Source organism: Nannospalax galili, unplaced genomic scaffold (assembly GCF_000622305.1).
Source record: "Nannospalax galili isolate Female #2095 unplaced genomic scaffold, S.galili_v1.0 scaffold128, whole genome shotgun sequence".
NCBI classification, from domain to species: domain Eukaryota; kingdom Metazoa; phylum Chordata; class Mammalia; order Rodentia; family Spalacidae; genus Nannospalax; species Nannospalax galili.
The window spans coordinates 6,141,068-6,151,154 of record NW_008360322.1 but is presented as its reverse complement, the minus strand read 5'-3'; the positions used below and the strand labels follow the sequence as shown (position 1 = coordinate 6,151,154).

The window sequence follows — 10,087 nt, the reverse complement described above, 5'->3', positions numbered from 1 at the left end:
TTTGGTCTTTTTGAGACAGGATTTCCCTGTAGCCCCAGCTGGCCTGGAACTCACTATGTAGACCAGGCTCCCCTCGAACTCACAGAGATCCACATGCCTCTGCCTCCCAAGTGCTGGGATTAAAGACGTACACTACCATGCCCGGCATACTCCTTTTTTTTTAAAGACAGGGTCTCAGTGGCTGGAATGAAAGTCACAGTGTGTACCCAGCTGGTCTCAAACTCATAGATACCTACCTGTCTCTGCCTCTGCCTCTGCCTCTGCCTCTGCCTCCCATGTGGTATGGTTAAAGGCATTACTACCATGCCCAGTTTATATATTACTTTTGATCACTAAAAATAGAAATGAGAGCTGCAGATGTAGCTCAGTTGGCAGACTTCTTACCTAGCATGAATAAAGCCCTGGATTCTATCCCCAGTACTGCATAAACCGGGCATGGTAGCACATACCTATAATTCGGAGGATCAGAAGTTCAAGGTCATCCTTAACTATACAGCAAGTTTGAGGCCAGCATGGGTTGCACAAGGCCCTGTCTTAAAACAAACAGAAAGAAAAAAATGAAGGAAGGAAGGAAGGAAGGGAGGGAGGAAGGGAAGGAGGGAAGGAAAGAAGGAAGGAAGGAAGGAAGGGAGGGAGGGAAGAATGGAAGAAGGAGAAAAAGAAAAAGAAGGAAAAAAGAGAAAAGAAATTAAAAACTGGAAATGAAAGGCTATTGATTCAATCTCTTTTATGGTTTTACTATTGTAACTGTAACACATGGTTCATAAGTAGCAAATAGTTGTGATTTTTGTGGTACATTATTTTCCTTGATTTTATGAACAATTTTTGGCGAAGGTAAATTGTCAATCACAAAATTCCCAAATAAAGTCAGAATTCCACTACTTGTAACTCTACTTATACACAGGTTCAAGAACCTGGGGCTGTTTGTACTGCAGTTGGAGGAGGAAATCTCAGAAACATGCTGATATGTACAGACATAGGTTTCTCACAGCTCATGCCATTCAGCCATGCAACCACACTGGAGTGATGCTGGAGGGGTGAGGCATGAGGAGCCGTGGGTACAGGGCTTCTACACTAGCTTTGTGTCTTAAGTCATTTAGCCTCTGTGAACTATATATTTTATCCCTAATGAAATACTATTGTGGCAGATGATCTCTAAATCCCTTTCCAATGCTAGAATTCTATAACAAAGAAAAATTACCAAATTACAGTATTAGATAGGTACATATTTACTGGACCAAACCAGTTTGGTGGCTCCAATTATTTCAGTCATTTCAGTGATCAATAATATTCCTAGGGGGCTAATCAATTGTAGCACTAGCTATGTGGATCATTCAGAGAACAAAGACTCCCTTACTGACAGTGTGTGGACCAATCTAGCCTCTGTGTTTAGCTATAGCAAAAAGAGAAAACATCCAATATCCTTTAATTTAATCTTTTTTCCCATGATATAGTCATGGTCCCTTCAAATTTTCCAAATGGAAATAAATCAAGAGACCACATGAGCAGAAGGAAGTTCAGAATATGGAGTCAATATTCAGTGTTCCCTAAAAAAACACGGCAAATATTTGAACATTTACTTAAAGCTTCCTACCCAGCAGACACTATACAGGTACAGGAAACAAATTGAGTGAGCTCTCAGTTTTCTGTTGGTCAATAAATAAGTAGATAGATATTATGGGATGTGGTACAAGCTAGCTGACCATTCCCAATCTTGTGTCTTTCTTTACTGATGATGCTTAAATTTCTTTTCTCCACTGACCTCTTGATGAACTCCAGACTTGCACATCCAAATGACTGAGCACTTGATATCTCTGCTCAGATGTCTAAAAGAGCTCTCCACCACAACATCCTCAGGGTATGTTCATTTCAAAGCCTTCCTCCTCTCTAAATGATGTCTCCTCTATCTACTGATTCAAGCTTCTGCAAGGTCATCTCTCCTCCTCACCCCTACCACATCTTACATTCATTTTTTCATTTCCTACTTTTTGTTCTCTTTTACTTCCTGTCTTACATCCATTACATCTATCTCCATAAGCATATTCCCAGCTATTACTTTTGTGTGGAACCACTGCAATTGTTTCTTACTTCTGTCTTCCTTCTCTTCTTCACTTAACAACCAGATTGGCCTTTTAAAGCATGGCATTCAGATTATATAACCTCTTTTCATAAAATCTCTAATGGTTTCTCATTAAAGTTAGACTAAAGTCCTAGCCTGGATTGCTCTGCTCTCCGAAGCTAAGCCCTGCTTGCTGCCCCCATCCTATCTCATAGGTTCCCATCTTATCCCCCATGTCTCAGCTTCAAAGTCCTCTTCTGATACCTGAATAGACCAAGTTAGTCCCATCACAAGACTTTTAGAGATGTTGTTCCCTCCAGGTTAAATACCTGTTCTGAAGCAGTTTTCCTTATCACTCAGTCTTAAAGTAGTCTCAACTTGAGTTCAGTCATTGTCTACACCCAAAGTGGGTGAATAAGCAAACTGGTGAATCAAATCCATTCTAGTATGGTCTGTGTAAAGTTTTATTGGACTATATCTACATTGTTTTCAGCTACACACTGGCAATGGCTGTTCTTATGCAGTCACAGGTTGAACAGCTATGACAGAGATGTTACAGTTTGCAAAATCTAAAATATTTACTCTCTTGATTTTAAAGAAAATACTTGCCAAACCCACATCCCCTCCATGGGCCTGGCTTTCTTCCTCCTGTTTCTTGCCTTCACACCTAAGTGTCAGATTATCTTTCTAATTTGTTTTCCTGCTTGTTATCTGTCTCCCTTCCTGTTTTAACCTCTATGGGGTTAAACCCATCCATCTTGGTCACAGTTTTGTCTCCAGTGCCTACATACACCCTAGCATACGGAAGCCAATTAATAAGTAATTGGAGACTGAATGATTAATCTTGCTTGTCAAATCCTTCTCATATGCAATTATAATTGGTATAATGCTAGTAAATGAAAAAAATTTAACCTGCCTATTTGTTAAAACAGTCAGCAATACCATTTTTCACTGGTTTTATGTCTTAAAGGACTTAATCCAAATCTTTCTGTACAATACACTGTCAGACATGTAAACAACATGGGACAAGCAGGAGACAGGACAGAGAGCTGACAGAAACCTTAAAACCAACCTCACCTTTCCCCGCTTACTTCTCAGGAGCTTGCTGATGGGATTCGCAAGACCCAGAGGTGTCTGGTCCAACAGAAGGCTCACCCCAATCCCACTTTTGGACACACCCCAAATAAGAATCCTGGATTTAAACAAATTCGGGAAAGGCTGTGTACTGCCACTTTCCTTCGCAGTGGACAGCAACAAAAGACAATGAGGAGGCCTACAGCTAGGAAATCTGTTGAGTTGGTTTTGGTGGGTTTTGTCCTCAGAGAGGGGCTGGAGAGATGCTTCAATGGTTAAGAGCACTAGCTGCTCTGATAGAGGACCCAGGTTCAGTTTCCAGCACCTCAAAGAGGTTCACAACCCTCTCTAACCCCAGTTCCAGGGAATCAAACATCTTTTTCTGGCCTCTACAAGAGACACCAGGCATGCATGTGGTACACATACACACATGCAGATAAAACACTCATAAAATAAATTAAAAAATAAAGGATATTTAAAAAGTTTTGTAAAGGTTTACTTATTCTTATTTTAGGTGTATGTTTTACCTATGTGTATTTAAGTGCAAAGTGTGCATGCAATGCACATGCGATGCCTATGAAGGCCAGAAAAGGATGTTGGATCCTCTAGAACTAGAGTTACAGATGGTTGCTAGCCAAGTAGGTGCTGGGAACCAAACCACGTTCTTCTGCAAGAACAGCCAATGAGTGTTCTTAACCGTTAAGCCATCTCTCTAGCCTCTTAAATTTTTTTAATAAGGGCCAGGCATGGTGGCACCTTTAATCCCAGCACTTGGGAGGCTGAGGCAGGCAGATCTTTGTAAGTTTGAGGGCAGCCTGGTCTATATAGCGAGTTACGGGCTGGCTGGGGCTATAGGGAGACCCTGTCTCAAAAAAAGCCCAAAAAAAATTTTTTAAGAGAAAATAACAATAAGAAAATGAACAACTCAATAAAAAAAAAAATGGGCAAAAAAATTTGAACAGACATTTTACCAAAGGAGATACAGATGATAAGCATATGAAAAGATGCTCAGCATCACACATACCATCAGCTAAAGAAACCAATAAACTAACATTATGCACCTATTAGAATAGTTAAAATCCCAAACACCAACTTCACCAAAAGCTGGTTGGGGTACAGATAAGAGAGGCTCATGCACTGCTGATGAAAAGGATGCACATTCAAAGACAACCTGGAAGTTTCTCACTAAGTTGAACATGCTCTTACCCTACAATTCAGCAACTGTGCGCTTTGGTATTTAACCAAAGGAGCTGAAAATTTATGTCCACACAAAACCCGCACACGAGTGTTTGTACTAACTTTGTTCATAATTGGCAATTATGGAAGAAATCACAACATCCTTCAGTAGGTGACTGGATAAACAAACTGGTACATTCATATAAAGGAACAGTGTCCATCTATAAAAACAAATTATTAAAACACAAAAAGGGGAGTTGCTGCCATCACCTTGACCCACTGGCGGCAACTTGGCTGCCGGAAGGATATGAAAAAGCAGAGCCACTGGGTTAAGGGAGAACACTGAGATGGCCGGCTTTTGGGAGCTGCCTGCAAACAGAGGGACTTGGGGATCATGTGTCAGAAGCAGAAAAGGGCAAATGAGAAGCTGGAGGAACCCAGGTAGCTTTATCGCTTTGTGGCCAACCCTCTTGCCCTCTGTGCCTGGAACCAGTCCCCTCATGGGCTGGGAGCCTGGCCCACCAAGTTCCAGTTTCTTCCTGTAGTGCTCACAGGCCCCAGAAGGATGCCATTCATTCCTTTTGCCCTGAGTCTCTTTTGTACTTCCTTACCCTCAGGTAGCCTCTCTCTCCCCTGGGTCACTATTTGAGGTAAAGGTATTACCTCTTGCCAGTGTTATTTATTCCTGTGGGACACAGCCCAAAGTATTAAAAGTAGCTTTGTTTAACACACACACACACACACACACACACACACACACACACACACAGTCTACATAGCAAGTTACAGGCTAGCCTGGACTGGGCCTGCCAGGGGCTATATTGTGAACAACAAACAAAATCTGGGTGCGGTGGTACAGGTCTTTAATTCCAGGACTCAGGAGGCAAAGGCAGGTGGATCTCTATGAGACTGAGGCCAGCCTGGTCTGTATGTGGAGTTCTGGGCCAGCTGGAGCTACAGGGAGACCCTGTCTCAAAAAACAAAACAAAACAAAACAAAACAAAGATTAACAAAAAGACAGAAAGTGATGCATGGTGCTATATCAAAGAAGCAATCTGAAAAGGCCACATACAGTATGATTCTAACTATAAGCCATTCTGAAAAGTGAAATTACAGAAACAATAAAAAGGCCAGTGACTGTCAGGAACTCAAGGGAGATGAAGTGTGAGACAATGTGTGGATTTTTTTTTCTTATAATTTATATTAAGGACTGGAGAAATGGTTCAGCGGTTAAGAGCACTGGCTGCTCTTGCAGAGGATTGGACTTCGGTTTCCAACACCCATATGGCAACTAACAAAGGTCCTTAACTCCAGTTCCAGGGGATCCAACACCCTCTTCTGGCCTCCATTGGCACTGCAGTTCACATACGGTGAACTTACATACATGAAAGCAAAGTACTAAGACACACAAAATATAAGTAAATAAATATTTTTAAGGATTTATTTTCTTTATTCGTGTGTGTGTGTGTGTGTGTGTGTGTGTGTGTATCTGTGTTGTATGCACATGCATGTATCCAAGGAGGCCAGAAGGAGTGTCACATATTTGAGAGTTGGAGTTACAGGTGGTTGTCAGCTGCTTGACATGGGTGCTGGAAACTGAAACTGGATCCTCTGCAAGAGCAGCATAACCGTTCTGTATAATAATGTGGTGGTAGATACACAAGATCATGTACTTTTCAAAACCTCTGCAGGGTGCTGGTGAGATGGCTCAATGAGTAAAGTGCTTGCTTCGTGAGCACTGCATGCATGTGGCATGTGATACACTTAAATATATGCAGCCAAAATGCTCATACACAAAATACTTTTTAAATTGTATTTAAAAAAATAAAATGGAGGGCAAAAAGGATAATATCCAATGTTGACCTCTGGCCTCTACATATGGATAAGTACACACACAAAGACACACTCATACACACACACACACACACACACACACACACACACACACAAATAATAGAAGGTAAATTAATATAAAGAAAAATCTCTCTGGGTTTAGAACACAGAAAGTGAAGCCTAACTGACTTTAGTCAATGATGGTATATATTGGCTCATCAGCTATAAACAAATGTAGCGTACAAATGACAAACCTTAATAATAGGAGTAAATTATATAGGGGTGAGGAAAAGATGTATGTGGGAGCTCTACTTTCTGTTCAATTTTTCAAGTAAGCCTTAAACTGTTTTACATTAGGAAACACAATTTAAAAAATGCTGAAGACATGATAACCTATTGGAGGACAGTCAAAGTAGAGGTAGGTCAAGTGGAGAAAAGATTGGACTTGTACTGTTTGAAGGTCTTAGCGCTACAATGGACCAGGCTCTCGACCCCTGAACTGGGCACAGGCTTCAAGCAGGTCCGCTTCTGTCACCTCCCTGCTGGGATGCTGTGGGCATGTTTTGGAACATCTTTCTCAGACTTCCTTCCTCTTAAAAATCAAGGTAAGAGCATTTCTTAGGGCTCCTGCAAGATGGAAGTCAAACAGTGCAGTCAAGCAGAAAGCACAGTGTCTGGTACACTGCAGTCTGTCAATATTTAAATAACTACTATCATTAATCGTCTTGACGAAATCCCTAAGAATTTTAAACCTGTTGGTTCTTCAGAACCAAGGGAAATATATACAGGAAGCACTATGCAAATTACTTTGTCTTGACTGTGGGCCAGAGTCTAGGTGATAATTCTGATGGCAGTCTTAATAGTTTTCCTTTTAGAACCAGACTGGTCCTTCCCTGATCTTGGGCCTCTTTATCAGCAGCCCTTGCAGTTTTCATTTTTGTCCAGGGGGCTATTGCCTTCCATAATCAGCCAGATCCTGCTAGTTTGTGAATGACTCTCTTGGGAATGACTTAGGTCCTTTCTGCAAGCTACATCAATCAATTCTTTCAAGCCACGTGGGCATTCACTAATAAAATATTCCCACAGTGTATTAAAGACTATTTTGTAGTGTGGGTCGGTGACCATCACATTTCATACTTATTCCCACAGGGTAAATGCTTTGTATATTAAGAGAATGTAACATTGTTTTATGTCATTGATAGGCAGTACTGAGTTTAAAAGGTTCCATTTTCATAAATTCATTCCCAACTATCTTCAAACACTATTATAAGACAAGTTTTATTCTATTTTATTTTTAGCATTTTTATTAAATTTTTGTGATTTCCATACAATATAATTTGATGGTATTTATATCCCCTCGCCTATCCACACCTCCCCATATTGCCCCACCCACCCAATTTAATATACTCTGTCTGAATAATAAAACCTATAGAGTCTAAATTGGGTCCCCAAATGTTCTTCAGTGTGGGTCCATCCACTGGAGCTTGCACAGAACTTGTGCATGGTCATTTACCACCTCTGGCTCTTACAGTCTTTCCACCTCCTCTTCTGCAATGATCCCAGAGCCTTGAACTCCAGAAGTTTAATAGAGGTGTCCTATTCAAAGATAAGCACTCTGCAGCCTCTTCTTCTCTGCTCATTAGAAGGTTGTAAGTTTCTGTGTTAATCACCATCTCCTGCATAAGGAAATTGCTCTGGTGAGAGTTGAGCGATCCATTAATCTATGAGTATAACAATAAGTCATTAGGAGTCAGTTTAATACAATAACTATTTAGTAGAAAACTAGTATTATACTTTCCCCTATGTCCCATGACTTGGTAAGACAAGTTTTAACCATCATCTTTTCCCACAATAAAAACTTCCAGTACTGGGCTGGAGAGATGGCTCAGTGGTTGAGAACACTGTTCTTGCAGAAGACCTGGGTTCAAATCCCAGCACCCACATGGCAGCTAACAACTGTCCGTTAACTCCAGTTCCAGGGGCTCTGACAGCTTCTTCTGCCCTCCCCGGGCATTGCAGGACACGGGTGCACTTACCTACATGCAGGCATAACACTCATACACATAAAATTAAAATAATAAATAAAATTTAAAAAAAACTTCCAGTACTAAATTAACTTATTCTTTCATAAAGAAAGCCATCTATAAACAAAAATACACCCTAATTTCAGGAAGACCCAAATTTTAGCATATGTTTGCCATTAATTGTATGATCTCTGCCCCATTTCTTGCCACTAGCAAAATAGGAGAAAACTAATTCCTGGGATGAGGACTGAAGGGTAGATCACAGTGAGATACTAAATGGAGGGCATTTGGGGGCTGATAGAAAACACGAATCTATACCAGGTCTGGGGACAGATAAGTTTAATGGTTCTAGTCTACAGACTTAGATCTACATGTTTATAATGGTTGTCCAGGGATAACTTCGGAGCCAAACAAAGTTTGTGGAAAAGATTTTCTTACGTTCCTGTGGTTAAATTTTCTAAGACAGACAAGTGAACAATAAAAATCAAACTGATTAAAACAGAAGACTAACCGATCTGCAACTACACCTGTGTCATTCAAAAAAATATTTATTTTTATGTGTATGAATGTTTTGTATATATATATATATGTGCATCACATGCATGCTTAGTGCCTGTAGAGCCAGAAAAAGGCATCAGATGCCCTGGAACTGGAGTTATGGACAGTTGTGAGCTGCCATGGGAGTGTTCAGAACTGAAATTGGGTCCTCCGCAAGAGCATCAAGTAGGGGCTAGAGAGATGGCTCAGTGGTCAAGAATGCTTGGTGCTCTTACAGAGGACCCAGGTTTGACTCTCAGCACCCACAAATGGCACCTCCCAATCACCTGTGACTCCAGGTTCACTGGATCCAATGTCCTCTTTTGGTTTTCACAAGGGACCAGGCATGCATGTGATACACATACATACATGCAGGCAAACACTCATATGCATAAAATTTTTAAAAATCTTTTAAAGAAAGCAACAAGTGTTCTTAAACACTGAGCCATCTCCCCAGCCCCACATCTGTGTCATTTTTAGCTAGTCAGGATGCATCCCCCAATCAAGAGATTTCTTGGTCTTTTATAAACTATTTTTCATTTATAAAATCATATGTACTTTTTCTATTGGGATCAGCTCAGTCACCTTTTAAAAAAAAAAAAAAATCTAATTAACTTCCTGGACCGGTGATTATAAATAGCATTTAATACTGATCACTACTTTCCACTTTCAAATTTGCAATCTTGTTTCCTCTTCCATAACAGGAAAGATTTCATTGGAAGGGCTTGAGCCTTATCAGGGACTCAGTCATTTATCACCAAGAAGTATGGCTTTCTTTATCTAAATAGGCAGGAGAAAGCAAACAAATTCTTGAGTAAAAACTTAAATAGAAGTTTTCTAGGAAACACTCTTTAGTCCCAGGTATAGATCATATTATTTCTTTAAATCACTTGAATTGCTATTTTCTATAGTGTATGAGTATTTTTAAAATATTTGAAAACTATGAGTAAAAATAAATTTGTCCAATTTCTTAATCTATTTTCCCAAGGAAGATGCAAAACGTGGGAACTCATTCCAAAAACTTACACATCTTTTGGTTGAAGAATGAAAAATACAGCAGTCAAGACCTAAAACTGACCGACTTCCTTAAAGCCACTCTTGGTACAGGTGGACACATGTACACTTCCTTGTTGTCCTGTTGTCTGTTTTGACAACGTTAGACCACACCATCCATGAGAATTTAATTGTTTCAGTCACCCCTCTTGGATAAATGCTGTGGGTTTTTCATCACTGTGATACATAATAATGAATAAGCCAGTAAGCTGCATTTTAAAAAGTAAAGTAAATAAATATAAAGTAGTGACCACACTTCTAAAGACCTACAAGGACTCACAGCGGTAAAATGCATCCATGAATTTAGGAGGCTAAACACAAAGTCTAGTCA

General features: G+C 40.2%; 1 pseudogene; it reads left to right on the top strand.

Annotated features, from left to right (window-relative positions):
• Positions 1–4,616: 4,616 nt before the first annotated feature.
• Positions 4,617–4,754, top strand: LOC103727427 (annotated as a pseudogene).
• Positions 4,755–10,087: the final 5,333 nt, after the last annotated feature.